The sequence below is a fragment of the Coturnix japonica genome, chromosome 9 (assembly GCF_054131305.1).
Source record: "Coturnix japonica strain WE chromosome 9, WE-NBRP24, whole genome shotgun sequence".
In the NCBI taxonomy this organism is placed as follows: domain Eukaryota; kingdom Metazoa; phylum Chordata; class Aves; order Galliformes; family Phasianidae; genus Coturnix; species Coturnix japonica.
In genome coordinates, this window is record NC_140671.1 from 2,132,956 (window position 1) to 2,148,691 (window position 15,736).

The 15,736-nt window shown below is 43.6% G+C and overlaps 1 long non-coding RNA gene across 1 annotated transcript; it reads left to right on the forward strand.

Annotated features, from left to right (window-relative positions):
* Window positions 1-8,134: 8,134 nt before the first annotated feature.
* On the forward strand, window positions 8,135-15,117 carry LOC107321082 (uncharacterized). Its single transcript, XR_014931948.1, has 3 exons — window positions 8,135-9,240; window positions 10,818-10,940; window positions 14,794-15,117. It is a non-coding gene; the product is annotated as an uncharacterized LOC107321082 (long non-coding RNA).
* The last annotated feature ends 619 nt before the right edge of the window (window positions 15,118-15,736 follow it).

Here is a 15,736-nt window from a genome sequence, read left to right on the forward strand (position 1 = left end):
GAGGGCTTTGTTCTGTGTTCCTATGGGAAACCACATTACCACCACCAGGAAGGTTTGCTGTCCGGACAAACTCATCCTCAGTAAAGGCTCAGTGCATCTTCAGCACAACGTAGCATTTAACGGCACATGTATAATTATGTTTTATAAAGATTTTATAAGAACAGTCTGAATGATATTAATGATGTGTGAGCATAGGTGGCGAGATGAGATTTATGTTTCAGGCAATTACATTTTACAAGCTGAAGTAGAGAACAAAGGTAATTAACGAGAATAATGAAAGCACTACCTTGCCATAAATCACTGTTAAAAAGAGTAAATAATAAAAGACAAAGGGATTATGAGTCAAGTTCAGTCATTATTTATCAATTTTAGAGTAGGAGGGTGGGTTTAATTAGTGAAATGGCATAGCACTTGTTTGGGGCTTTTCAAATAATTTTGATGCTCTTCTGTCAGGGGAACAAACATCTGAGTGCAGTGGTCGTCTCCTCCACGTTCCTAATCAGTGCAGGAAATTTCCTTTCACCCTCCTTTTAATGAAGCAAATGGAGCTATTAGTACGAGTGCTGGAAGGGGGGATTTTGCAGGTGAGGGTGGTGGTCTCCCTGATTTGTGAAGGAAGAAGCACCCACTTCTCCAGCAGTTCCAGTTCCCTATGAATTGCTTAGTTCCAGTTTTTTATCTGCCAGGCTTCGTGGATCAGAGAGCAAATCAGCCTCCGCTGGGAGGACTCTTATCTATTAATTACTTTTTCCTTTCCTTATCCTAAGAGAAGCTGTTTCTCATGCTGAGCTACAGGAAGTTGATGCTGAAATGCTCTAACTGCAGATGTTACTGGGGCACAGCCATGAGATGGAGGCACATGGGCTCTTTGTGGCAGTGCAGGCACTGCACCAGCATCTTCTCCAGGTGATTTCTTTACATGTCTCAAGGAAGCAGCTCACCTTCAGCTGATCTTACCCTTTGTAACCATTCTGTTAAGTCTTATAAGAAGTGAGAGGAGTAACCATCTCTCCCTGCAGCTGCCTTTTGCAGAGTGGAAATGTTTGACCTTCACAAAGCATGAGATCACAGCAGGTGACATGTGGACTCACCATGGCTCTTTTTCTATAGGAATTACATAGCTCAGTCCTGGCAGTGTGAACGGTCCAGCATCCTCAAAGGCTGTCAAAACCTGGGACTGGCTCTGTGCTACATGTTCTTGGCTCTCAGAGCAATATCGGATAAGTTTGTCTTCTTTCTTTAAGCAGAGGTTCATTCTCAGTGCATGTAAGAGGGAGATAGAAGGTTCTTCATCTTTTTTGTGTGTTGCATTTACACGTGATGCCCTTGGAGAGATGAGTGTTAACTAGATACTAGAAGTCTCTGTCATATGAAAACCTTGCAACCCATCCTCTGCTGTGAGCTGTGTTGTTTATGGCACTTGGACAACATGCTGGTAAGCACGGTGTAACAGCTTAGAAAGCAGAGCATTAACAGATGTCTCACTGCTTAGCACAGACACAGCAGTGTGATGTGACAGGCTCAGCCATCCTGATCAGGGATGTGAGCTGGTCTGAGTTATCCCTCAGTGAGTTCTCCTTCATCTTTAAGTGTTGTAAGAGAAAGAAGACACAGTTTCCTCCAGAATCTTTATAATGGAGGTTGTGGGGGGGAAAAAAGTGAAAAATTGAGAAGAAAGAAATAACATGACAGATGCTTGTTCAGCACAGAGAAAATGGAGACAAATGTGTCTGAGTCTGAAAATTATCAGTGCGTACTTGGGAATAAACCCCGAATGTTGAGCTTGGTAGGATGGAGACACAGAGATGCCAGGGGAAGCCACGTGTTCAGCTATGAATATTCCCACAGATAAACAAAACATTTAGCAAAGTTTCTAAGCTTTATATCTGAGGATTTTAGAGATGTGAAGGCTTCTTTGGAAGCTGTTCTTTATTCTCTCTGTCCTGCATAGAATAACTAGAAAGGGCTGAAAACACAGCTGAATGGTGTGAGGGCTGTTCCAGCCTGGGCTATGATTTTGACTGACTCCCCAGAGTAAGGCATAAGCTTGTTGCTCCTTGCAGACACACCTGATTTCTCATTGCCAAGAGGACATGCTGCTGTTCCAATACAGAAAAGTAATGCCAAGTTGTTTTTCCATTCCCAGAACACAGATCCATCTTTGCAAGCTGTTAGCCCGATTATGGTATGAGTCAATATCGCCTCTGTAGGCATCCCCAGTTGAAGGCCGTTTCATTTGCACTTGGTATTTGTCTATTCCAGTTCAGTGTGAAGCAGGTGGGGGGTTTCTTTGCACTGCTGAAGAATTGCTACAAGGCATCATGAGAGAAAGCTGTTTTATTGCCGGGTGAAAATCGGAAATGTAGCAATCTGTTTTGTAGAGCATTAGGGCACCCTTTAACTGAAAAGCACCATAATGAGAAATGGACTATTAACTATTATTCATGGTTACGTATGCAAAGCTTGTGAGCCGAGTTTAATTAAATTCAATAAAGACATATGCAATAAAAATGAACAATTAGCAGCAGTGAGGGGTTCTGATCTGAATCTGTGAAGGCTTTCTTCATCCTTGTTGTATAGTGAGAAATGAAGGGAGTACTTCATCTCAACTCTGGCATATATAGGAACAGAAAGCTCTATGTTGCCTGGCTGCAAGGGGGTAAACTCTGTTTCCTTTTGTGTGTCCTTGGTTATACACTCAGCATAACTGCGTAGCCTAACAATTCACCTTCAGGTCCTGACAAAATGCTGTGTGTCACTGGGAGAACGTGTCTTATAAATGTAAAGGGTTGCAGTACAAATCTTAATGAACGCTTACAGGAGGCTTGATAATCTGTGCAAACAACAGCCAGCAGCTGGCCAGTGCTGTAGCACAGTCCATGCTGCTAGTGGGGATGAGTGCTAAGTAATGCTGCAGGGATGCACTGCTGAGCTGAAGATGCTTGTTCAGTGCTCCAGGTTCTCTGTGCTGTGTTGTCATCTTTGGTGATGCTCTGTAATGGTGTAGATCCCTGTGAGAAGGCTTGATGTTTCCTCATGAAGCAGAGAAAGAGTCTGAACAGGATCAATGGTGGGTCTTTGCTGACCTGGTTCATTTTTACTGGAATGGGACAGGGAGGACTCGTAGCACATGTCCTCCAGCTTACATAAACCAGCCTGAAGTTGGTGAGAACCCTGCACTGAGTTTTGTTGGTATAATGGAAATGGGGCAATGTCTGAGCAGCATCAGATGGATATGGCCAGTGTGGGGACACAGCATCAGGGCTCAGGAAACTGAACTAACTGCCCATGTAGCCTCAGGTGATAGCTTTGCAATAGATACCCTCTTGCAGTGCTGATACTCTTGCATTCCCTGTAAAGATGTGGAGGTCTGAATGCAGGCGCAGTGAGTACTCAGAATTTCAGACTTTCCTCACATTCACCTCCCTCTCTTTGTGTTTAGGCCTGGGGAGTCAAGCAGAGCTACATTAAGAGATGCTACTGAAAACTGGGGGTGGGAGGAAAGTCTTCAAAGGCTGTTGTGGGCGTGTGGAGGGAGGGGGATTTCTAACGGGATTTAATGGAGCTGGGAGCTGAGTTATTTAAGAGTAGAGCAAAGATCCTTTGTATTGACAATTCGCTATATGAGCCATAAACTCTTCACTCCGCGCATATAAAAGATGAAAGGACCAATTACTTATTGAGGCATTAAACACCCAGGGGACAAGGACTCCTGTCTGGCAATAGTAAACATATCGACTGAAACCTATTTGAATTTCAAATTGCCAAATGTCCTGATTTTTGAAAAGCTTCCTATGATAACCAAGGTCTGGAAAGTCAATTGAAACTTAATTCTCCCCGATATCTCATGGGGATAAAGTACATGAATCCGGACAGATTCAATTATTTAATTTTAATGAAAAAATAGATAGCTGCTTTATAATTTCCTTACAGAGCAGTAGATGGGAGTTCAGCTCCTTTTTCTCAGATGTTATCCCAGGATAAATGACAATTGAGGTCTGACAAACACAGGTTCCTGAGAGGGTAATGACCGAGGATTTTCTGTTCCCCATTGTCCCTCAGTCGCCCTCCAAGAAGTCAGCCTGATTGCCAGGCTGATGTGTGCGCCCTGCCTGCGGCTGGTGCGGATGCTATGGATAAAGCATTACCCAGGAGGTCTGTTACAGGGTGCTCTACATCCACGTGTTGCAGAGTAACACGTTTGCTGTCTGATCCATTGGAAAGACTCTACCAGAGCAAAGCAGCCACAGGTCAGTGCTGCTGCTCTCTGCAGGGTGTAGGAAGGTGCAGTGTGACTGCTGGGAGGACAAAGTGAGAGCAACTGGGAGAAAAAGCCTGCCAGACCCCACTTCTCTATTTCAGATGGCAGAACAAGGCTCTGTTTGGAAATGCCCCCAGTGCTTGGGTGCTCTGGGAGTGACGTGAGCCCAACATGACTTGCCTCAAATCATCTTTCGCTACTCTTGCTACATTCGTTACTGAGATAATTCATTGTGATTAAGGCCGTTACTGTGAGTAACAATGGAGTTGGTATTTCTCTGTGTTTCACAGCATTGCTTTAAACTTTAACTCCATAGGATGCCATGAAAACAATTAGAGCAATGTAATCATGGGTATTTACTGTTCAGTGCGTTTTCCTTTTGTTTTCACAATAATGCTGTATACAGAACAAGACACACAGCGACAGCAGGGTTGTTATCAGCACCTCGGAGGAGTTTATCCTCCCCTTTGTATGCTCTGCACACATAGAGTGAACATCCATAATCGTAACAGTTGACTGCATGTGTACTGCAGGGCAGAAGAGACACCTCCTTCTGCGTGCTGTCCTTGACCTTGGCATAACCAGGTTTTTGTCAAATACAGTCAGCAGGAACACCACACAGTGCTTCTGGCTGAGTAAAACTGGTGTTTGCTGATGCTTTTGTTTTAATAGGTCTATGCTAAATGGGAGAGGGTGAGTTGCTGCGTGTAAGATGCGTTCAGCTGGTTATGAAAGAGATTTCATCTCTCTGCCTTTGTCTCCAGTGGTTTCTGTTGGGATTCCCATCATGCAGTCGTTTTTCTGTATTCTGTTTTCTCTCTGGTCTGCAGTCATAAATGAAGGCATGCATTCATCACCACGGCAGCTTTAAATATCAAATGCTTGATGAATTTACTCTCAGATGGCCGGAAGCAATACTGTGATTGCAGCGTTTTATAATCATCAAGACTTGTTTCTCTAAGCTGAATTAATTTGCATGAGCAATGAGTTATTAGAAAAGTTGCTGGTAACTGGTGCGTACAAGCAAATAGTGGGAGAACTGTTGCAGACTGTGCTTTCCTTGGGGAAACTCGACTTTGCAAAATGTTTTGAACCAGAGGGTAAAGAATTGTATCTGGGGGCAAAGGTTTAAAGTAGATAGAAGGAATCCAACCCTCTGTGATCTCACCTGCGGAGTCTGAGCACTCCCATGTTGCTACCAGTGCCTATCTCCAGCTATGGCCTTACTTTCCAGTGCTGGGGTTTGAAATGCATGTCAAAAATGCAAAGAGAAGCGTTGCTCCTATGTAAACTCGACCCGTCGCTCAAGTGAGCTCAGGAATTCTTGATGAGTTAATTGTGTACCAGCAGATGAGAGATATTCTGTCCCCCTTCCTGCAACATCTAGGCTCTATATTCTGCCTGCTGACTCAATCAGTAGGAGTAAATGTCACGCTCACCCTTCTTTGATCCCAGTATTTACATCAAGGCGGGTTGGCGGCATACGGATCTGGGTGGATGATTGGGCTGGCATTTGTTCTCGTGGTGATGGCTTCTTTTTAAGGAGATTGAAGATTTCTCTCTCATGGCTGAGGGCAGACATCTGTGTCCGCTGCAGGATCTCCTGCTTTTCCTTTCTATGAAGGTGCTTAACAGCTTCTGTTAATTACCCTAAGTGGAGGGCAGTGTTGACATTTTCCAGTTTCAGTGAAGTTTCTCCATCTCATTGTGTTATTCACTGCTGTATTAATTGCTTATGTGCAAAAGCTTGTGACATTGTGCAGAACACTAATAACAGGTCTTAATGACTGTGTACCTCCCTCTCCTTTTCCAGTCTTTGCCTTATTGATGTTTTCATTAAGCAGAGCAAGCAGGCTGGATACATATACCACACTGTCTGCTTTGCATCAGAGAGAAAGGCAGATCCTTAAAAGAATTGGCTGTGGGAGGATGCCAGGCAGTGAGCTCAAAGGGACAAATAAATGCACTCTGAGTAATCACGTTGGGACTTCTGATCAGGAGAGATGGCAGAGGGAAAGACTGTGCACTGCTAGAGTTTCCTCAGAATTCTTACTCAGTTATAAGTGTGCTGGGAGGAAGGTGATGTGGAAAGTCTCCTGGCAGACCTGGGTGAACAGCTTTGGGTGTGTTGTTGAAATACGGTGGGATGACCTGTTAGATTTAAGGGCTCCTGTAGCCTTTGTGAAATGATTTACCAGTCACATTTTGCCATGTCTGCTGCTGTGACTATTTTTAATAATGCCAAAGAATAGGAAAAGCCATAGGAGGAGAGAGTTTGCTATCAGAACCTCTTGTGCTGGGACAGAGTGATGCAGAATGATGTTTAGCAGGTGAATCTGTGACAGATAGGACTTCCTACAGCCAGAACTTGAGTCCGTGAGTTGCTCATGTTTGAATACCTGATACTTGGCTTTCTGGAAAGAACTGTTGCTGTTTCCTGAGGTGGATGGGGATAATAAGAGCCTTGTGTCCTTAGCAATAGGGAGATCTTGTGCTGATCCCCTGGCAGTAGAGTAAAACCAATTGGTTTCATCTGAGCATCTGGACCAGGAACCAAATGTTACTGAGAACAAAGGCAAACCCTTCAGCAAGATGTAGAGAAGCAGCTGCAGGTTCTGCAAGTCCCAATTGCAAATATAATATAAGGCTATTCTAGGTCAGTTCTTAAAATTCATTAATTATATTCTTTTCTAATGCTCGGCCTGTGCATTTTGACTTCTGTTGCCAAGGGAACTTGGCTGTAGCAGTGGAAAGACATGAGAAATAGTGCTAATGAACCCGAGTTACTTTTGAAGTGTTCAGAGTAGAGGACAGCGTGGTGGATGTGCAAATTTGTATTGGAATTTACTTGGAGGAACTGAACAGCTTGTAAAGCCTCCAAACAAAACTTGTTATTCTGTCAGCTTTAACATGGACCTTCTTTACATGTATTTCTCCCTGCACATTTGTGTACACGTGAATTTATCCTTGGTTTACGCTGCCTCATATAAAAAGGCAAAATTCCTTTGTCTCCTACATTGTAGACACTACCGTCCCCATTTTGGTTCCTCCTGGAGCTCTGGGGATTGTCTGTGTTAAAGGCACAGTGATGCTTTTCTTCACGTTTTTCTTCTCCTCTTGGGCATTTATCAGGTACTACTTCAGAGGTGTTTCCTTCATTGGATTTATGAATTATACTCAACCTTTATTTGTCCGTTTATCAGATCACCCTCTATTTTGTTATTCCTTTGAGAAGAGTCCAGCATGAATTTGAATTTATGAACTATCAGTGTCTCCCATGCTCACTAAATATGCCAGGACTCCACCAAACCTGATGGATGAGCATGAGTAATAACTTGGCATTTTGTAGAGCTTTTCATCAGAGCCTTTTCAAAGCCCTTCACAATGGAAGTATAATTATCTCCATACGGCAGAGGAGGCGTGGAGGCACAAAGCTGTTCAGATCGGGAAAGCATCCAGGTCTCCCAAGACCTCCCCATCAGTGCTTTGTTACTGCTGACCCAAACCCAGCTCTTTGCTGTTGTTCCACCTTTCTCTCTTCATTCCAAGGGGGTGTTGGCAGTGAGTTTGTACCTTCTCAGTGTCATGAAGTGTATAGTATCCCCAATACAGGTTTGTTAGAGCTCTGTAAAATTAACTAAGTTGCAGTTTATATTCAGAATAATAACTTATGTGGTAGTAAATGTGTTCGTTGATACCTAATTTGGTGTGGATAATTTCCTTACTGCCACTGATCTGCCTGGGTATTTCTTATCGACTTCACATGTTATCTGAATCTTGTTGCATGCTTGTTCTGTAGCCATGTAACTATAAGATAATTGCATGGTGACTGAATTTATGCTCTGGTATGGAAGGATTTGTCCTCACACAGTTTACTCAGATATACAATAGATAATGGTGATGTTCCTTCTTTTAATTAATGTAAATTCATTTGAGTGATCTTGCATGCAGATTTGGGAGGTGCAGATCACTGCTATAGCCAGGCTGGGATCTCACCACTCCCACCATCATTAGTGCTGCCCTGTGGGAGGTTTCATTCTGGAGTAAATGTAAGGGATTTTGCATGGAAAAGTGCTGTCTCTGTAGCAGGGAATGACATGTATGCAACATTAAACGTTTGCCCATTGTGGCACTTGTATTTCACTATGCCTCAGAGAGGGACATGTCGGTCCAGTGACCTGCTTACAACAAATGCAAGTCAATACCTGTTAACTTCTCCCTGTTCTTTCAGTCAATACTTTGTCCTTAAAGAGGCTGTTTTCCTTTCCCAGCTTCACAGTTTGCAGTCACAGAGGAACCTTTCTCACCTCCTTCCTCCAGCACTTTTTCCCATTAATATGGTCAAGCAGTGTTCATTACCAAAACACACCCGAGATGTGAAAGATAAGTGCAGGATGGAAACAGCCACCCTACACTGTGGCTTTCTCAGCTCTCTTTTGTCAGATTAACGCTGATTTTCACACATTTATTTCTTCCCAGTGCCTTGGGTAGGGGCAGGGCAGGAGGATGCTTTGCTGGAGCACAGCTCGAAGCACAGCACAGAGCAGCAACTGCCACCTGCTCCTGCTGATACTGGAGAAAACCTCCAAGAGTTAACAGAGTTAATTACAAACTCTGCCATGTAATTAAAACTCCTATTTGACCCACACAATCTCCTGCGCTGTGGAGAAGGAGACACTGCTTGCTGGCATCCTGCTGTCCTCTGGCACTGTGTGAGTTGGACACGAAGGTGCCTCTGCTCCCACGGGGCTTTGTTGGCTTTGGGCTGAGCTGGGCTTTGTTGCTTTGTTTTCAGTGGCAGCATTTCTGTCTTCGGTGTGCAATGGAGATGCTGCTGTCGGTGTTCAGCCCATGGGAGAGTCATACAGCTGCAAAGAAGAGGATGGACTCAAAGCATCACTGCGCAGTGTGACTGAGACTGTGGGGTGAATGCACAGAGGATTGGAGATGCTGGGAGAAAGCACAAGCAGTCCTTGAAGGTACTTAAATAATGTTTCAGTGACTCAAGTGAAATGCTCTTGTTAGACCCTCTGGAGGAGAAATTGACATGTGATTTTTGTGCCACCTGCAAAATTAAAAGAAAACGCTGTTGGCTGCTGCATTGTCTCCTGAAAGGCAGAGGGGCTGACAGGAATGTAATTAAATTACCTGCAGCATTCATCTGTTGTCATAGCAGCCTTTGCATTGAATACAACAATTTCATCTACAGCTTAGCTTAATGCAGCTTCACCTAGACCAGCCTGTAGGCAATTTTTCTATCCCGTATCTGGCAGAGAAAGAGTTCAAGAGTTCCCATTTGAGTTTCACCAACTGTAGTTTACTGCAGTGCACAGTCACAAACTATATATTTGCTGCATTCCACCAGCATCAGGTAGCCATGATCGTTACTTATGGGTGCTCTCGTGTGATTCAGAAGATCAGATGAGTTAACTGTATCTTCTTATAGCCTTAAAAACTCCAGTATCTTTTTTCATCAACATATATGCAAGTAATGAAAGCACAATGCAGTGTTATTCTATCTTAACGAAGTCCAAGAAGACCTGGCTGTGCTGTAAACCTGTGCCAAGTAGTATATTTCAAACTGAGATGTTATCGATGGGCCCAGGTGTAGTGGCTCTATGCAGCTCCTGTCTGCCCTTCAGGAAAGGTAGAATGAGCTCCATGGCTCAGCTCAGTGTCCCATAGGTAGGCAGTTCCTTTTGCTGTACTTGGCAGAGATGGGCCAGCAGAAAGTCCCTGTAGAAAGGCTGTAGATTGGAGAGAGCATCTGATCCCTAAAGGTGGAGCACCTATTAAGCCAAAGAAAGGGTAATACTGATTTCCATTAATTACTCTTCTTTGCGTGTGGTGGATTGAACACTGCAAGAAATTTCAGTAAAGCTTGCTGGCGTTCCATTTTATTCTGTTAAATAGTGCATTTACTGTTTTCCTCTATAAACGACAGCTATTTGCCACTTCTCTCAATTAGTTACACAATTCAGATATGTGGGAGTTACATTACGTTCCAAGGGAGCAATTAAAAACAAATAGAAAATGGAAGAATAAGATAAATGAGACATATAACATCTGCAAGAAGTCTGCGGCTCCACCAGATCTACCTGGGAAATATCTCCTTGGTTTTGTTTCTCTCCGTTCCTGTTAGGCAGTTCTAGGGAGCTGAGGTTCACCCTGTGATGACTTACTTCTATCTCACAGATTCAGGAATTCACAAGTCGAAGAGTGTTTAAAATACCATGTGAAAAAGGCTACACTGTGCATGGGTGAGATAAGCTGATTTGTAAGCTGAGGCTTCCCTGAGCCTGGTGCTCAGAGCGTTCTTCCTTTGGGCATGCTCTGCTCAGAGCACTGAAGCTTTCTTTCTCTGAAGCAACTGCATAATGACCTCCTCAGGCTAAGCAGTGCAAAAATGAGTTGTTGGAAGTTGCTTATGTGCTGTTGTTTTACTTTTCATTGTATAAATAGACCCAGTAATAAATCCACATGCACGCTGCCTTTCCTGTGATGCTCTCGGGAGCTTTACACAGGCGCATAAATAGTATTTGTTCCTGTTTTACAGATGAGGTAGGAGGGATGGCAGTAACAGAAGAGCACAGCTGAATCTCAAGACAGCAGGAGTCTGAGCATTTAAATAGGCCTTTGCCATGCTGGAGCATTCCAAGCAGTGTGTTCTTCAAGTTTGGTAAGTATCAAATAAATATGAGACTGTTCTTTTGTCAGATGGTACTAGATGTACTTTCTAGATGTACTAGACAGAAAGCAAGCAGGAGGGATAGGGATACAGGTGAGCACTTGTCCACCTCTGGTGCCTGAAATGGATCACTGTCATATGTAAAATTTGCCTTTCTTGGGCTCAGATATGACTTCATTGGTCAGCTCCAGTTCCCTCTGAAGCCAAATATGATAAATTCAAAGCTTTAAATAATCACGAGTGCATCCAAGTGACCACAGGCCTGCAAGGTTACAAGGGCTTAACCACTGAGAAACCCTGCCAGCCATCTGTCAGTACTTTCATTGTGAAGCTGGGCAGGTTGCTCTTCCACAAAATGAACAAAGCTATTTATTCCACAGAAGTTTTGTCCTGAGTTCCATCAGAAATACTGTAAAGTCAGAAACAACAAAGTGTTGCATGACTTAGCTGCTATGGCTCGTCTAACCTACACATAACTAGTTTTCCTCTGGACTTGCATGTTGTGTTGAAATAGCTCCAGGATTGAAAAGGGATTGAATGCCATCAGTATTTCTGATCTGGTGTAAAAACAAGGTCAGTTCAGAGGGAGTAAACTAGAGAAAGAAGGAAGTTTAAAGATCCAATAATAAATATACCGAAGGTCGGGGGATGTAACAAGTTAATAAACTCAAAGGGATAATTTAATTCGACGCCAAGAATGTGTCTGTGTGCGCTACAGAGTAGGTAAGGATTTGACATGACAAGATGGGAAGGTTTTGTTATCCTCTTGTCTTGCTGGGATTTGCTTCAATTATGCCAAAGAATGTTACTTCATTCTTGCCCTAATAACACTGTAGAAGAAATTAAATTACTCATATGTAACAAAAGTGAACTGATTTTGACATCTCTTCGAGGCAAAACTCCCACTGTGCTCGCTCCTAAGCACATTCTCCTTCACTTAAGGTCTCATGCATATGTATGATTATCACTCATAGTAAATATAAGCACTTTGCGAGAGCGCAAATTAACTGCAGAATGTAATGGAGGTTGCCAAGGGTATTTTTTATTGTTGACTGTAATATGAAGTCTACAATATGGGTACGATAATGACTGGGTCATGAAACACGCAGAAATAATCCCATCAAAGGCTGCTGTGACATCAGAAACCACAACAGCAAAACTGATGTCACCAGAATCCCAGGCTGCCTTTATTGAGCTTTTATGGCATTTCGTTCTAAGAGAAGCTGCATTTTGACTTGAAGGTTTCCTTTATATTTCTGTAACGCTTCGATTGGTGGGAGGAGCAATTAAAGACAGTGGAGCTAAGGAACAATTAATTTTGTTTTTTAAGGCTGACAGACCTCAGCTTTTGGTTTCAGCTCTATTAATAACAGTGGGTTGTGATTGCTTTTTCTTAACATTTGATTGCCTTTCGTTATATTGGCTGCGTTTGGGGAAGTTTTTTATAGTAAATTCAGCCTCCAGGAATAAACCTTGCAGCTAAGGCTGAATCCTGCAAGGCAAAGCCTATTGTCTCAATGATCTGCTCTTCCAGGCTTTTGCTAGGAGGAAAATAACGTGTCCCTGACTATGTAGCATTTAAAACAAGAAAGCTTCGTTTTGAAAACCCATTACTTTTCCCAGCCTATTCTGAATGCAGCTCTCAACCTTTTGTTCTTTTGAGAAAACAGCCTTTTACCTGACCTTTTTCAGACTGATCTTTATTTGGATCCTCCCTCCCAGGCCCTCAGTACCTCCAGCTTCTGAGCCTGCTTGCACCAGGTCCAGTGCCAGGAGGTGTTCTGTGCTGCAGTGTCTTTAGGGCAGATGCACATGACTTTCACCTCCCATGGACTGTTGTCCTAGACAGCAAAGGCCAGTTTTGAGATGGATTTTCCTGGACTGCTTTTCTGTCTTTGAGCCTCAAGTCTTTTTATGAGGTAGGGATGGAGTTCTGGGGGGGGGAGCTGCTGAGCTTTCTGTTTTAAACCCAGCTAAAGAAGCAAGAAAGACTGGGAGATGAGTGACAGGGAGCTGGACCAGCTGTGCATGCCTTTGGCTGACTATTGCAACACTCAGGCTGCACTGCTGGTCCAGAAAACAGGCAATAAATCCTCTTTAGGCTGTGATGGATCTTTCAGTGCACAGGGATGTGCTGCCATGTCAGTCGTGCTCACATTATAAAGGAACAGATCCAAGGAAGAAAGGGAGCAGGTATATTGCAGGCATGGGAGGAGCGTGGAGGAGGAAGGGAGCTAAACTTTCATTGCAGATGATGGTGTCCTCTCCATCTGTGACTGAGTAGATGAGGAAAATGGAGGCAGGTGGCCCTGGGTTAACTTTAACCATGGTTTGCTGCAATTCAGTATCACAGGCTGCGTGGGTCAGCTTGGTGCTGATAAATGGTGTGTGGGGGGATGCACTGAGCCAGCAGAGAGCAAGCATTGAGGCCCTTCAATGCACACTCAGAGCACCACACATCCAAGGGCTCTGTGCTCCTGATGCAGCTTCCGAATAATAAGTCCAAATAGGAAGCATTTTAAAAGACATTTGCAAAATAGATGAAATATACAAGCTAATAGAGAATGAAATTTCTGCTTATTTTACCCATCATCATCTTTGTTTCTAAAGCAAAATGAGCCTGGCACGCAGACAACAGCAAACATAGCATTTTAATGACACTTAGAGCATCTCAGGGGACCATTCAAAGCAAGAAAAAAAAGTGGTGATGTCCTTAATGACAGCAGATGGTTTCTTCAAGGTGAATAATTTTATTGTTTATTGCCCGCTTTGTGTAGTGCAAGAAATGACATTTAAGAAACTGCTCAAAGATGTTGTTTCGGTGCACAAAGAAAACATTTAGGAACCAAATTATCTATACCAGTGACTGTGTCATCACTAGAGCTTAAGTCTGACTTGGAGGCACATAATATTCTGGCAGAGGGGGAAAACAAACAGTCATACATAGGCAGCTTTCTGAGTTTTTGTAGTTAAATAGCAGTAGAATGGGCCCAGTTTTAGCAGCTTGGTCAGTCAGTCACTTTGGTGTCACCGTGCTGCTGCCATAGTGGTGTTTGTATTAAACTTGGTTGCATGCTGCTTTGCTATAGAAGCGTGTTAGAAGGCTAAGAGCACACTAAGAACCAAAGGTAAGGTCTGCTTTGCTGTATTTTGTTACTGGCAACAAAAGCCAAGTGATGGGCAAACACTCAGCTCTGGAATGCTGGTGAAAATACAGCCTGTGAGTAAAGAAATATGTTATAAAAGCAGGTGATCTTATGAAGCTTTTATTATGTACCTTTTTCATTCTGGGAGAGAATGAAATACCATTCAAAAGCTTTCATTTTCCAAGATCCAAGTCTGGAAGAAAAATACCGTATAATGCAATAGCACCTGAAAAGGGTTCTTAAATCTCCGACAAGCTTGTGTTCAACATTTCATCTGGAGCAAAGATTTTACTGTGTTTATATTTGGTGAAGTCTTTCTGCTCATATTCTGGGTGGTTGGGTTTTTTTTCCCTTTTACCTGTTTGTATTCATTCACTCCCTCCCATTCCTGCCCCAGCAGACATCTGTCACTTCCGCAGGGATAAGTCCGAACAGAAATTTAAGTGTGACTTTTCCCACAGGTAAAATACATATTGCTCACTAATGCAAACTGGTTTGAGACTGTGTTCCGCCTGTGCTCTGCCTGAAGCTATCTGCCACCCATGGCTTTGGCCATTTTCTTCTCATCTTGCAGTGGGATTTGAAGCCTGTTAGACAGGCGTGTGCTTCTGGAGGGGAAGAAAAGGTCTCTGAAGGCAGAAGAAAGAAAACAGCTCTTTACAACTTTGTGGTTTGGGTTTGTTTCTTTGTTTTTTCAGAGTTCCCCTCGGATGGATGGTGAAAAGGTCACAACAGAATTACAGGAGAAGCTTGTCCAGAGATCACAGGCAAAAGCTGTTTTCGGAGCAGTTTTTCCAGACAAAACATAATCAAAGGCAACAACAACATTCTGCCTTTAACGAGAAAGGCCATGTAAGATTTCAGTGCATCAGCTCAGCCTGGAGAACGGGAGGACACAGAACCTCAGCGCAGGGAGTGCCCCTACCTGTCAGCTCTTTGTGACTGCTCCATGGATGGTGGCACTGGGGGCATTGGAAGTAACAGCCTGGGATCCTGCCAAGATCTGATGCTACAGGTTATATGTACTATTCCTTTCCTTGCTTCACTTGAGATACAGTAAAAAGACAAATATGATAAGCCTGAAAACAGAGAGAGGGGGGCTGAGATGGTTCACGATGTGAGCTATTTGTATTGCTGTATCAGAAATAACCAATTAAGCCGCGATGTAAGTAGCACAAGCTCTCTGTGCAGCTCTGTAATACCAGTTATCTGCCTCAGCGATTTCCAAAGCAATCATAGGCTTCTCTTGGTTGCCAAAGAATTTCTCTTGCTTGAAAGTCAGCCTTAAGCTAATCCATCAGTGATTCCCTGTGGCACAGTGGCTGGAATGATAGGATGAGCTCCGTGCCTTCTGGATGGGAGCAGGGATGAGGCTGCCGAGCAGTACAGCTGGTGATGATGCTCTCTTCTCCCAAAGCAGCTTTGCTCTGGGGTCATGTTTGAGTCTTGGGCCTTGGCTCATAGCAGGAAAGCTAAGGCAGGGCTTTGTTCTCTTGGGTGTAGATCAGAGAAGTCCAGGATGCCTTGGGTTGGAAGGGATCTTAGAGATTGTGCAGTTCCAAGCCCTTGCCATGGGCAGGGTTGCCACCCACTAGAGCAGGCTGCAATGGGTCTCATCCATATAGGATGGAAAAGCACACA